Source organism: Protopterus annectens, chromosome 1.part1, assembly GCF_019279795.1.
Source record: "Protopterus annectens isolate FY-2018-M chromosome 1.part1, PAN1.0, whole genome shotgun sequence".
Lineage (NCBI taxonomy): Eukaryota > Metazoa > Chordata > Ceratodontiformes > Protopteridae > Protopterus > Protopterus annectens.
The window spans coordinates 650,894,193-650,909,577 of NC_056726.1; the positions used below are offsets into that span (position 1 = coordinate 650,894,193).

The 15,385-nt window shown below is 42.7% G+C and overlaps 1 protein-coding gene across 1 annotated transcript in view; it reads left to right on the top strand.

Annotated features, from left to right (window-relative positions):
• LOC122806732 (valosin containing protein) overlaps positions 1-15,385 on the top strand; it is a 1,741,209-nt gene that overhangs the window by 638,845 nt on the left and 1,086,979 nt on the right. The window lies entirely within an intron of this gene.

The following is a 15,385-nucleotide window of genomic DNA, read 5'->3' on the forward strand; positions in this document are numbered from 1 at the left end:
TACGTGCTCTGAAGAGACATGGAGAATGACTATTTTATAAGTTCAAGCGACTCCAGTGTCAGAGAGAACTATTTGGAAGCTTGCTTGAACCTTATTGTAATTCCGCGAGGCTTAAGAACTTTTAACTATGCCAACATACGGCAATGCCTACCCAGACCTTTTGGTCAAATGGCAGCAAATAAATTTAAATACAAGTAGAGCATATATACAACTATTAATTGATTTTTTTCATGCTTATTGAGACTACACTTTCTATGACCATAATGAAGCGACATGAACTATGTACACTATCTGGGCATGATTTTACTGAGCTGTAATGTGAATGAACTCATTGAAAAAATTTTAAGATATAAAATGAAATTATTAGAACAGAAAGAAATTGGCCAGAGATGTATATGACTTTGAACATCAACAAGTATTCACTTGGCCTAAAACGTCTAATTTTAATGGTAATGAACCATCATCACGTAATAATAATTTTCGTAAACAAACAGCTTGGAATCAAGGTAAAAAAGCTGATTCGCAACCACAAGAGTGCTAACACCTGTACCGAGAGGCATATTCAACAGTACGGCTCTATGACCTTGCCTCTATATGAGAATCTGCTTAGGTCAGGAGAAACATCAAATTCAAATAATGAAGCAGAGGCGCCATTGGTTCAACAATTTGAAGGGGAGGTAACGTCACAGATACTAGTAAAGTCGGTATATTCTACACCCATGGAAGTTTCCATGGGTGAATCATCTAAATCCTTGGTAGCTGATGGACATTCTAAAGATGTGGTTAGACGGAAAATTCATTCTAAAGATGTGGTTAGACGGAAAATTTATCCTGAAAATCAAGAAAATGCTCAAATGCAGGGTTTTCCAATGTTACCCCTCCCGATACGGCAGGAACGGAGAGGGTCAGTAGAGAGAGACAATTTGAGGACACAAACTAAAAGAAGCACATGTCCAACAACATACACAAACATTAAAGATGATGTGGGGCCAGGAGACCTAGTTTGGAACATTTCCGAATATGAACTTACAACATTTGAGACATCGTTATTTAAGAAAGGTTTGACTTTTATACCCACTACTATGGATGTTAGTGAAGCAGTTATTGCTCTTCGTTTGTTTACCCGTAATTTAGCATTGAAAATTAATGTTCAACCAACAATTAATGAAGGAAAACATGTATTTAAAAGAAAGTGTATATGTTCCATCACTGCCACATAATGTTGAAACGTTTCTTAAAGTATGTGAAAATACTATTTACAATGATGGGACCATATAATTATGGCCATAATTTAACTAGAAAGAAAGAATGGCACTTGATAAGCTTAGAAATAATAGAATAGTCATAAGACCTTCAGATAAGGGGGAACCGATAGTAGTTATGGATGCTAACTACTATTACAGTACAGTGGAGGAAATGTTACAACAAGATGGTGCTTAACAAATTTCATCAGATGTGGTTTATGATATACAAGAAAGTATACATCTTGTATTGGATGAATATCTTCGCATGGGTATAATTACCAAAGAGTTTTTTAAATATTGTATTGTATTGTTGAATTTCCCCTGATACGCAAGTTACAAGGTTTACCCAAAATTCATAAAGACCCTTTCTCTCCAAAATTTAGACCCATAGTAGCAGGGTCGGGTTGGTTAACTGAACCAATCTCAGTTTATTTAGATATAGAGTTAAAAAAAGTCCTTTTAAGTTATGACTGTATTAAAGGATACAGAGCAATTTTTTGGCCAGTCTGTTTGAAACGGTTAGTGATGAGCTGGACTTGAATGAGGTAATGTTAGTTACCTTGGACGTAGTTGCTCTGTTTACTTCTATTCCGAATGCAGAAGGGATAGAAATGGTGAAAACACTTATGATAGAACAAGGGCCTGTCGATGTAAATAGGGCTGAATTTTTTGTATGCTCTTAGAAATAGTGCTAGAAAATAACATTTTCCTTTTTCAGAATATATGCTATAGACAGATCTCAGGTATGGGCACCAGTTGCGCTAACACCTATGCTAATCTGGTGATGGTTGCCTGGGAAATGAAACCTCTACTACGAGCTGCACAGATGGTGTTTTATAAAAGATTTGTGGATGACCTCTTTATCCTTTGGAGAGGAGATGAAGGGTCACTTACGCAGTTTTACAACATGATTAATAGCAGTAGTGATTTTTTTAAAATTTACTATGCAATACTCGTGTGATAGCATAGATTATTTAGATTTTAACATCTTAAAGATGGAAAATGCAATACACGAGTATACAGGAAACCTGGTTGTAAACCTACTTTTCTGCATTGGAGAGAGCATGCATAATCCTAGAATTTTTGGCAATATTGTCAAAAGGACAAGCAATGAGTGTCAAGGTTGTGCTGTGATGAAGCAATATATGATAAAGAATTGGATACTTTAAGGACAAATTTCCTAATGAGAGGATATGATCAAGACGTAAACAGGATTTACACCCAAGTGAGATCAGAAAGACATGGTCGAGCTAAACCGTATTTCTCCCATAGACCTAGAAACCAAGAGAGAATACGCCCTAGGACATCGAACTTAAACTGCCAATAGTTTTACCCTATGCCATGAATATCAATAAGCTACAAGAAACTATAGCCCAGAATTGGCATATATTGTTAATAGATGACATGACAAAGAACATCATGGGAGATTAATCCCACATATGTATTTAATAACAAGGTGTTTGAAGCGTCAAGTTTGCTATCCAGTATACAATAGTGAAGTGAAATTGGCCCACAAAGAATGGCTAGGTACAAAAAGATGTGGGAAATTTACAGTGTCCCTTGATAGATGAATCTAGATGTTTCAAACACCCTGATACGGGTTATTTATGGGAGTTAAGAAACTCCAGATGTACTACAAAAGATTGTCTATATAGCTCATTGCATAGAATGTTATTCATTCTATGTTGGTAAGACTAATCGTACACTGAGAGCGAATAAGGGACCATGTATACTGTACTACTAAAGGTTATGTGTATAGTGCCTTAGCCAAACATGCAATGAAATTTGGCAACAAACACACATTTGTCTTTCAAGTTTTACAAAAGCAGGATGCAACTATTAGACTAGGAGATATGGTTAATGCCACGGAATCTTGAAGCTAAATGGATTCTTAGGTTAGGTGCACACAGGGGTCGGGGTTTAAATGATATTTCCCTGAAACCTTTGCTTAAGGCTAGAAGTGTTAAATAATCATTTTAGAATTTTATAGAATTTATTTAATATTACAAATGTATTTTATATGTAGACATATTTTTATTATATGCTAAGACAGTACATGAATTATTTATATTACATATTTTATTGTGTAACCTTAAATATTGTCTTAATTGAATGACTAATTCATTTTTCTCATTGGTTGAATGATTTTTGGAAGAGTATACATATGGTATTTTGTTAAAGGGAAGTACGTCTGAAGCAGGTTTTACAGCCATGAAAGCGCTTGCGTTTTTTGTTCAAATATTTTATAATACGTTTTTTGTCCTGCTGCCCTTATGAAACTTTTGATATCGTGGATAAAATTTGTTTAGGGCACAGAAAATTTAGAACTTTTTGCCACTGAAGGGTGTGCTGCTCTGCAGGGTTTTGGTGACGAGTCTCACCTAGCGCTTCTGTGAAGCTGGACATAAAAGTATCCTTTTAAGATTACCTCCCAAGCATAATTTTTAGTATCTGAATTTTTTTTTTAAGTAGTCACCAAGTTTTACCTTAAACCTATGATCTGATGTCATTTTCATATTTTCCTCAACTATTTGGTATCTGATCCGATGCTGCTGCATGTACTACACACTTGGATCCAACTCTTGAACTTTTCCCTCTACCCATAATGCCCTGGTTAACCTGCAGTACCTTTGGTCCTATTTGCTGCCATATTGGTATAGATGCAGATCCTTCACAGAGCTATTTTGGGTATTGATCTTTTTTTTGCAAGTCCAATTTTAAATTTTTTTCTCAACCGTTTTTTTTCTTGCATCACCCACCTCCCGTACCTGGTTTTGAGTTTTGTTTCACTTTTTCTTCTATTTTAAGGCCGTTGTCAGTACCATTTTTGGTACTTTTCAGTCTTTTTTTTCCTCACCCTCTAGAGGATGTTCTCGAGGTATATAAAGAGATCTCCCTCTAGTTATATATAGTTCTCTCTCTTGTATATATGTATATATATATATATATATATATATATATATATATATATATATATATATATATAGATAGACATATATAGATATAGATATATATATATATATATATATATATATAGATATATGTATATATATATATATATATATATATATATATATATGTATATATTAGTATAGATATACAATTTGTATAGATATGTACATTATACATGCAGATCTTATACACATGCACAGATATATACATACACACGTGTATATATAATTTTCCTTTTTCCTTTTATTCAGATGTCTGAAAAGCCAGCAGGTTTTAAGAAATGCTCTTCTGTGGGCACAAGATCCACTGCTAAAGAGTTTTTTACTTAAATATGGACTGATCCATTTGCACAGCTTTTAATTCTAGGGCCCATGGTGACTATCGGGACAAGTTAATTCTAAAGGGCTTGCTGATCACCTTCATTTTCTGCTCCAGAGGGTCAGAGCCTCTTCAGAGAAAAAAGATTCACAAAAGCAGTCTCCAACCTGCTCTCAAGTCTGCTCAAAAAATTCAAAATCAAAACAGACCACCTTGGATCTGAAGCGAAAAAAGCCCTATCCCACAACCTCTGATCCAACAACTTCAAGCCTTGAAGGACCCAGTCCTCCGGGTTCTCTGCAGAGCCTCTCTCCTTGGCTTCATTCTTCCCTTCAGACGATTTTAAGGAGTGTATTGGTCCCAGTCCTCCCCTTCCTCTGTCAGGTCCTCCCCTTCCTCTGTCAGGTCCTCCCCTTCCTCTGTCAGGTCCTCCCCTTCCTCTGTCAGGTCCTCCCCTTCCTCTGTCAGGTCCTCCCCTTCCTCTGTCAGGTCCTCCCCTTCCTCTGTCAGGTCCTCCCCTTCCTCTGTCAGGTCCTCCCCTTCCTCTGTCAGGTCCTCCCCTTCCTCTGTCAGGTCCTCCATGAGCCTTTCAGAGGCCAAAATGAAGGATTAAGTTCCTCAGAATTCAGATTGTGTGTGTTTGGGGGGGCTTTCCTGGCTTCATCTCATGTCAGATTACTGAGTTGTTGTCCTTCCCATGCTGTGACTTTATCTGATCTGGCCAGTGATTTGGAGCCTTCTGATCTGAGACTCTAGTGTCTACATCTGATCTTTGACTGGGACTGATTCCCTGACTTCACAGATTCCTTTTGACCAGGAATTGTCTCTGAGCCAAAGTGTATGGTCTGGGGGCTGGGTTCCACTCCGTTTATCAGAGCTGTCCCTGCCTCTTGGAGCTTCAGTTGGATAGCTTGGGTCTGCTTCCCCCTTTGAGGCATGGGTCTGGGCATGGTGGCATTGGTAGCTTCCGCTCCAATGCAACCCAGGTATGGCGTCTCCTGGTCCTTCTGCGTTCAAAGTGATGGAGAGGGTCTTCTCTCATCCAAGAGCTTCGACTAATCTTTCCTCCTTGGATGCCACAGCCCTGGCTCCTTAGTCTGAGCTCTGATCCTTTAAGCCTATTTGACAGACAGCTGGCCCCATCAAGTATTCAGGCAGTTCCCCTTGACTTCCTATGGATGACTCAAGTCATCCCACTGAAGAGATTCCCCAAAAGAGAATAGGACAAAGACGACTCCACTCAAGAGTCTCTTGGACGGAAGATAGACTTTGAAGGGGAGGAGTCCTCCACATTTCCACCAGATGAGGTCTCCTTTGGGAAAATCTTACTTAAGCAGCATACAATTCTACCTGTGGTGTACTCCTATACAGTTTTTCTTGGAGAAACCTTCTAGTCCTTGAACAAGGCTGCCTGGGTCGAACACGTATGTAACTTTGTGGCGTTAAGCTTTTGGATTTGTGACTCTGCTTTTTTTCGTCTTTGCTTTGAATAAAGTGTTACAATTGGGTTTCAGACCTTTATTTGGATTTCCTAGCAAGCTTTTCGTTTTGGCTATATATGTCTTGGGCAACTTCCTAGCAGATGAGCTTAAAGATCTAGTCCTTTGCCGGGCATGGATAAAACTGGATACTGTAGCATTCATCCCGTCATCCTAAAATTTCTTGTCCTCTCCCCTTCTAAGTCGCACTGGAGCAAAGGAGTTGATGCTGAGGATGTTCATGTTTCACTGTTGCAGTCTTCACATTTACATTATCCCTGCAGGGTAGCCCTCGGCCGGCCCAAATACCAGAGGCTTAGAATTTCTGCGTCAGTTGCTGTCGCTTCAGGACCGACATCAGTTTGTCAGTATAAAGTAAGGCAGCCGATGCCATTACATCAGTCTTTCTTGCCGTCGAGCCCAAAGCTGAAGTAGTTCGCACAAGTGCCAGTCTGCCGCTACCTGAGTTTCGTCCGAACTGAAGCTGAAGTCTTCTAAAGCCAAGTACCCCATTGGGGATCTTTTTCTTGTACTAACTGATGTCAGAAAAAGTTAAGTTGTCCTGTCTCATGGAAAGCAAATACTACACAAACTTTCATTCTTACTGCGTCACTTGTTTAGGCGCAGACCACGATGTCTCCCACTGTCACTTCTGTGCTTTGTTCAACGCCAGAACTACATATTTTTGCTTACATTCCTCAACTCCAATATGACTTCTGTAAGTCATCCGACAGCAGATCTTCGGAAAAAACGTAAAGATTGACTGCACAGGTCCAAACCTCTCGACGCTCCCGTTAAGCTAGCCTGCAGATCTCCGGTCCTCTGTGAGGTGCTTTTGCAGCCCCTGGTGCCCGCTTCTGTGTATTCACTGGCCGCTACAGAGACCTTTTTGGAGTCTGGTATGCCCCAAAGCTCTTTGACTATGGATCCTGCGGTAGTCTCCACCTTGGATGGGTCCAGAGCTGCTTAGCAGGCACCAACTTCCGAGGAAGTCCTTTGCACTACCTGTTTTAGACAGTCGTCTTTCACGACTACCGTTCTTTCGAAAACAGAGTTTTAGGCCCAGGGTGCGAACCACACCCAAGAAACCAACAACCCAATCTCAGGCACCTGCTTCCTTGCCTCAGTCTCAAATGCTTAAAATGGAGGAAGACCTTATGCTGATCAGGGGGAAGTCAAGCTACCCCCTCCAAAAGTAAGAGATGGGTCCCTTGTAGTTTTGTCTGAACAAGAGTCCGATTCATCTGAATATGAAGACATGCAACCCCTCTCTACTTATGTGGATTCTGATGTAGAGCATTCCATCTCTTCAACCTCTCCCCCAGAGGATTTTTCCTTTGGGGAAACCCTTCATACCTTAAGGGAGCATTTCCGATGGGAGAGAGAGGACTACTCTGTCTAAAAAGAGACTTAGGGAATTCTTAGAGCTTCCACAGCGCAGACCCTTGGCCCATCCCCCTGTCCAGGATGTTGTGGAGGATGTGTTCCTGGAATCCAGCTGGACTCCTGACACCCTTCATCCTGCACCCAGAAAACTAGACTGGTACTGCAGAGTCCCTGACTCGCACATTTCTTTTTAAAAAATCGTACTGCTGACCTTGAGGTAATTTTTCAAATGCCTAAAGGGATTAAAGCAACCTCTGAGAATCCCACCCCCTCAGATAGGGATTACCGAGCACTAGAAAGATGGAGTAAAAAAGTATACACCTCAGCTACTCTTGTTATCAGGGCACTAACTTGTCAGTTCCATATGCTAAAATTTCAGCAACATACCCTGGAACTCCTCAAGCAGAAAATGTCTTCCTTTCCTACTTGTGCAGAATCTAAAGTTACAAGAGTTACTGCATTCTGCAAGTCAGGTAATTAAACATACCTTGCACTGTGGTTTTGATGCCCTAGGAACTTCTTGCAGGGCAGCAGTCACCGGATCTGTCATTAGAAGGCATGCACGTCTTAAGGAACAGCCCTTGCCGACCATGTCACATCTAAATTGTTGGATTCCCCCTTGCACAGACACAACTTATTTGGCACTAAGGCAGAAGAGGTCTTAAAAAAGATGGAAGAAAAAGCAAGATCTATGCAGACAGTTAAGGATTTCTTACAGGTCCAGCTACCCAGGTTCAGCAGGCATTGTCCCACTAAGCACTGGTCCTTTCCTGCTTCCACTAAGCCAGGTCAGCCCAGACGCCCCCAGACAGCAGCCACAGGGAATGCAAAGATCTAAGCAGTGGACTACCTCCACTTCAAAACCAGGGAGATGTTCTTCGTGTTTCATTGTTGCAGTCATTACATTAGGGTAATCTGCTGGCAGGTTGCCCTCAGTCGGCCTGATTAACAAAGTCTTGGGTCCTGCGTCGGTTGCTGTCCCTTCTTCCATGACATCAGGTCGTCAGGGGTATAAAACATGCAGCCGACACCATTTTCATTAGTCTTTCTTGCTGCACTGTGCCCGAAGCAGAAGCAGTTTGCAAGTGCCAGTTGGCAGACTCCTGAAATTGTCATTTTCAAGTTTCAGAACCGAAGTTCAACCTAAAGCCAAGTACCCCGTTGGGGAAACTTTTTTTCTTGCTCCTTACCGATGTCAGTAAAAGTTAATAATTGTATTACTTGTGGGAAGGAAATACCTCATAAGGATTTTCATTTGTACTGTAGTCCTTGCCTAGGCCCTGACCACAAAGTGCCTTGCTGTCGGTTTTGTGCTAAATTTAACCAACACACTAAGCATCGGTATATTTTTGCATCAAAATATTTTGGCTCAAGATTTAACTATCCAGAAATGTCATTGGTTAGCAATCCGACTACTGGAATACATAACCGCAGAGACACAGACTGTCTGTCGAAAACTGACTAAGCTTCTCCTAAGCCAGTCGCCGGTTTGCCGGTACTCAGAGGCGCTTTCACAGCCCCTGATACCTGCTTTTGATTCGCAGGTGTCTACTGAGACCCATTCAGAGTCCGGTATGCCACGAGACTTGAACCCATAGATATCTCTAGCTTAGATGGGTCCGGAGCCGCTGAGCAGGCACCGGCTTCTGAGGGTGTTTTCAGGCCTAAAGATTTGTATATTAAACCAACGCCATCTTAAAAACCTAGGCCAAAATCAACTTCTATGTCTAAAAACCAACGCTTGGGTCACGTGCACAGACCCCTATGCCTAAAAAACAAATGATCAAAATGGCTGAGGATTTTATTACCTTGATCAGGGGTTCCCATCCCCCCTCCTGCTAACAGGCCTAAACAAGGCACTGACTGTGAATCCCTCAGATCAAGGTTTCTATTTCTTCTGATTGCTCTTCTGATCAGGAATTGTCTATTCCACCTTATGAGGACTCTGATGCAGAAGATTCCGTCCCTTCTGCCTCTCCTCCTGAGGATTTTTCTTTTGGGGAAACTTTGCATACCTTAAGGGAACACTTTCACTGGGAGAGTCAGGATTTTTCAGAATCTAAAGAGGCTTGGGGATTTCCTTCTTCCTCAGCATAGGCCTTTGGCTATACCTCGTGTTCTAGACATTGTTGATGTTTTCTTAGAATCCAGCATGGCTCCTGATTCCCTGCCTCCGGCTACTAGTAAGCCAGACAGATTTCCTGACTCCCAAAAATTCCTTTTTAAAAACCCTACTGCTGACCCTGAAACCATTTTGTAAGGTCCCAAGGGCGTTAAGGCTTCTACTCCTAAAAGTTCTACCCCTTCTGATAGACTCCAGGGCGCTGGATAGATGTGGTAAGAAGGTTTACACGTCTGCAACCTTGGCAATCGGGGCTTTAAACTGTTAATTTCATATGCTTAAATATCAGCAGTATGTCATGGGATTACTTAAACAGAAAATGATGATTTCTGACTGTGGAAAATAGTTGCAGGATTTATTGCATTCTGCTGAACAGGTTGGCAAGCATACTTTGCAATGTGGTTTTGATTCCTTGGAGACCTCTTGCAGGGCTGCTGTAACTGGATCTGTGATAAGAAGGCATGCTTGGCTCAAGGAGCAAAATCTGCCTGATCATGTTAAAGCAAAATTGTTGGATGCCTCTTTACAACAGGACAGTCTATTTGGTAATAAGGCAGAAGAAGTTTTGAAAAAAATGGAAGATAAAGCTAGAAAAAGCTCAATCTATGCAAACTGTAAAAGATTTCCTACAAGTGCAGCCACCCAGGTTCAGTAGGCACTGGCCTACTAAGAATTGTTTTTTTTCCAGTACCCACCAGAGCCGCTGAGGCCAAACCCAGACACTCCAAAGGTTCCAGTCATAAGTAACTTATAGAACAAAACAATGGGGTATCTCCAAATCTGGAAGTAACAAGGCACCTTCCTACGGTAAACAGTCTCAATGACTTTCCTCTGCAATCACCAAGCACTTATCTTTTGGCTTCCCCTTTGGGGGCAAAACTGGCACTTCATGCACAAAACTGGCAACTAATTACCCAGGACAAATGGGTTCTAAGTATAGTATCTCAGGGATACAGATTTCATTTCCACACGTTGCCAATCCCAAACATATGGCCAGATATGCCTCCAAATCAGTGGACAGAGGCCCAGAAACAAGTTATGTCCCTCGAATATGGGGGCTATTCAACCAGTACCAGAAAAGGAAAAGGGACAAGGTTTTTATTCAAGGCTTTTTCTGGTACCCAGAAAAGACAAATAATGGCGTCCAATTTTGGACTTATCAATTCTAAATACATTCGTGGACATTCCAAAATTCAAGATGCTGACTCTACAACAGTTACTGCCTATGCTAGGCAAGGATGCCTGGTTGGTAACTCTAGACTTAAGAGGCTTACCTGCACATCCCAATCAGAGAATCTTGCAGAAGATACCCCGCTTCAAAGCAGGCTATTTGCATTACCAGTTCTCTGCGCTGCCCTTTAGCTTATCTACTGTGCTAGGGTCTTCACAAAGCACCTGGCACCAGTAATTGCATTTTGCAGACAAAGAAACATTCAAATTTATCCCTTACCTGGATGATTGTTTAATTTGGCAGAAAGCAAGGACACTCTTCTAAAACATCTGGCGTCTGTAAAAAGCCTTCTAACTTGTTTAGGGTACACCATAAACAAAAAGAAATCATGACTGGTACCCTCTCAAATAATTACATTCCTGGGTGAAAACTTGTATACAACTGCCCAGATGACTTACCGTTCGCCAGAAAAACAAATTCAATTGATGTCTTTAAACAAGTAGCCACAAAAAGCCAGCTATCAGCAAGACAAGTTGGGGTTCATGGCTTCCTGCATACTAATAATTCCATATGCAAGACTGCATATGAGGAAACTTCAATGGTACCTAAAGCGCTTATGGAGTCAACATTGTCACAGCCTGGAAACATTGATTCCTATCATTCCTTGCCTGCAGCAAGAGTTCCTATGATGGGCAGAGGCCTGCCACCAAAACAAGGGACTGTCATTCATTCAGCCCCCTGCCACCCAAACCCTGACTACAGACTCATCAGATTATGCTTGGGGGGGGGGCATCTGGCAGGGAGATGCATTCAGGACCAATAGAGCCCAAATCAAATGCACCTACATATCAACCATAAAGATGCTAGCTGTACAGAATGCTCCGACAGCCTTCAAGGACTTAAACCAGGACAAATACTGATGAAGACGGAACACCACAGTCATGTGGTACATAAGCAAGGGAGTATCCATTCCTACCCCCTTTGCACACTTGCCATGGCTTTGTGGAACACGCCTTTGACTTATCAACTACATCTACAGGCTCAGTTCCTGCCAGGAAAGCAAAATACTCTGGCAGACGAACTAAGCAGAAATCTTATGGACCCACACGAATGGAAACTGGGTCCACAAATCTTCAGTATGTTGACACTGACATGGGGGAGCCCATACATGATCTTTTTGCCTCACCCCAAAACAATCAGTTGGACAAATTCTGCACAAGAATTCATCAAAAAACAGCTTGGAAAGTTGATGCTCTATCCTTCAGCTAGAAGAACCTATCGGTCTATGCCTTTCCCCCTCTGCCTTTGCTCTCCAAGGTCTTACTAAGTCAGGAAAAAACAAAAATGATTCCAAATGCTCCAGACTGGCCTCTCCAACACTGGCACCCGCTCCTACTCAATATGTCGCACCTTCCTTCATGGTACCTGCCTCAGACACCTCATCTACTGTCTCAGCAGAACTATCAAATTCTGTACACTCTGCTCCAAACTCTGAATCCTGCAGCGTAGCTAATCAGCTAATTTCATCAGTTGCATCTCTCAGCAAACCTATGATGGATATCCTTTTGGAGGCTAGAAGGCCTGTTTATGCTGACAAATGAAAAAGATTCTGTGCCTGGAACCAAGCACAAGGAATAAGCACAGCAATGCCCAATATTCCTCTGATTTTGCAATATTTAACTGAGATGCTTCACAGGGGCCTATCATTTTCTTACATCAAATCCATGCCTCTGCCATTTCAGCTCATTACAACACAGAGCCTCCCCTCTTTTCTCATCCCCTGCTTAAGCAGTACCTCAAAGGGGCCAAAAATGTAAGACCTCCCAGGAGAACACTATCTCCTGCATGGGATCTAAATTTTGTGTTGGAAAAAATCACTCTACCTCCTTTTGAGTCAGCTGCTACTGCAGACCTAAAATTTCTCTTGGAAGACTGCTTTTCTTTAGCAGTCACTTCAGCTACAAGTATTTCAGAACTACAGGCTCTCATGGCAGTGGAGCCTTTTATTGTATTTTACCCGGACTGGGTGGCTCTCAGGACTAATCCATACTTTATGCCGAAAGTGGTATCTAGTGTGGCTCTTGATCAGACCATTCATCTGCCAACCTTATTCCCAAATCCACAGAACAAGGGTGAGCGGATTCTGTATTCATTGGAACAGGCAACTAAGATTCTACTTAAACAGGATGAAATCTCTAAAAATCTGAGCAATTACTGGTGGTATTTGCTGCAGGGCCAGAGGGGAAGGCTATTTCAAAGCAGACTATTTTAAAATGGATAAGCCGTTGTATTAATTTCTGCTACATGCACCATGGTAAACCTGTCCCCAAGGGGATCAGATTCCATTCCACCAGGGCTGCATCTACTTCAGCCTTTCTCAGAGGGGTTCCTACCAGCGACATTCTAGAAGCCGCTACCCAGAGCTCAGTTCATACGTTCAAACATTATCCTTTACGTCTCTAACTCCAGAGCAGGCTTTGCCACTGCTTTTCTGCAGGGCTTAATAGCTGTTCCTAATGCTGTATAATTCCATCCTCCCAACCATAGCTTTGGGATTCTACCCAAATGTAATGACTGCAACAGTGAAACACGAAGAACATAGTACAGTTGTGTACACTTACCATAAATGTAGATGTTAGTGTATTCACTGTTGCAGTCCTGGTTACCCACCCTCCAGCCCCATTTTTTTTCTGTATTATACCTGTTCTTTCGGCTGCATGTTTTATACCCCTAACGACCAGACGTCATGGAAGAAGGGACAACAACTGACGCAGGACCCAGGTATTTCTTAATCAAGCTGCCTGAGGGCAACCTGCCAGCAGGTTACCCTAATGTAATGACTGCAACAGTGAATACACTCTAACATCTACATTTATGGTAAGTGTACACATCTGTACTTTCTAAGCCACCCCCTTATGGTAAGAACTTGCAGTGACTCGCCTCCCCCACCCCCTCCCCTCTGCCCACCTTCACTTACCCCTAGGAGGAAAACTCTTCTTTCACGGAAGCACCTTGGCCACCATTACCAACGACTGCTGGGTTCTTAAGTGTCCCAGGGGTACAGATTTTCTTTCCACACCCTTCCAACCCCATAAGGGTTCCCAGATCTACGTCCAAACCATTGGGCAGAGGCACAATAGCAAGTCCTTTCCCTGCTCTCTGAGGGCAGTAGAGCATGTTACAGGAAGGCCAAGGTTCTACTCCAGACTTTTCTGGTACCCAGAAAAGAGGGCACATGGCACCCCATCCTCGATCTGTCCATTCTAAACACCTTCCTGGTGATCCCAAAATTCAAAATGCTCACTCTCCAGCAGCTGCTACCCATGGTCTCCAAGAATGCTTGGCTAGCCACCCTAGGTCTAATAGAGGCGTACCTCTGCATTCCTTTCAGGGAATCATGCAGGAAATATCTCCGTTTCAGGTCAGGATCTCAGCACTTCCAGTTCTTTGCACTTCCCTTTGGCTTATTTACTGCTCTGAGTTTTCACAAAATGTCTGGCTCCGGCCATTGCGTTTTGCAAACAAAGGAATATCTGGATTTACCTGTACTTAGACTGCCTAATTCAGACAGGAAAAGCTACACAAGCACCTGGCCTTTGTAAAGTCCCTACTAACCTCCCTAGGGTACACAACGATATGAAATCCAAACAGGTGCCCACCCAAAGGATTATATTCCTGGAAGCATGCCTGGATGCAGCATCCCAGATGGCATTCCTTACACCAGAAAAGCAAATTTTCCTGACAGCCTACTTCTCTCCACTAGCCACTAGACCCCAGCTATCTGCAAGGATAATCCTGCAAGCTCTGGGGTTCATAGCATCTTGCATACTACTCATTCCATATGCCAGACTGCTGGTACCTAAAAAGCCTTTTGTGTCAATACTGTGAAGACCTGGAGACTTAAACCTAGAATTCCTTGCCTCAGAAAATATTTTCTTTGGTGGGCAACAGCATGCTCCCACAAAAAGGGGACTACCTTTTTCACCTCCCCACCACCGCCCAGACCCTCCCCACAGATGCATCAGACTATGCCTGGAGTGCACACCTGGACGGTGTGTGCATATAAGGCCAATGGAGCCCACAGGAAATCACTCTGCACATCAACTGAAGAGATGATGGCTGTCCAGCATGCCTTGATAGCTTTCAAGCCCCTTCTCTCCCCAGGGGCTCTCCTTATCAAAACAGACACACCACTGTGATGTGGTATATCAAGCAGAGTGGGACTTACTCCTACCCTCTATGCGGGCTGGCCATGACCCATTGGCACACAGCCACTGCCATGCAACTCCACCTGTTAGCACAATTCCTGCCAGGTTCTCTCAACTCTGACAAACCAAGTAAGCAGAAATCTTCTGGATCCACACGAGTGGCAGCTCAGCAGAAGAAACCTCACCCTAATAACTCTGAAATGGGGTGCCCCCAATGTCGACTTCTGCCTCCCACACCAACCATCAGCACATCAAATCCTGCATCAGGGAGCATCACTGCATGGCTTGTAAAGTGGATGCCCTGTTCTTCCCCTGGGTCAATCTGTCGGTCTGTGCCTTTCCTCCACTACCTCTCACCCCCAGGGTACTGCTCAAAATAAAGAATGAAAAACCAAGGACAATTATAGCTCCAGATTGGTCTTGCCAGCTCTTGTTCTTTGCTGTGCAGCCTGTCCCCACAGCCACCATGGCATCTTTCTCAGATTCCAAACCTCCTGACCCAGAGG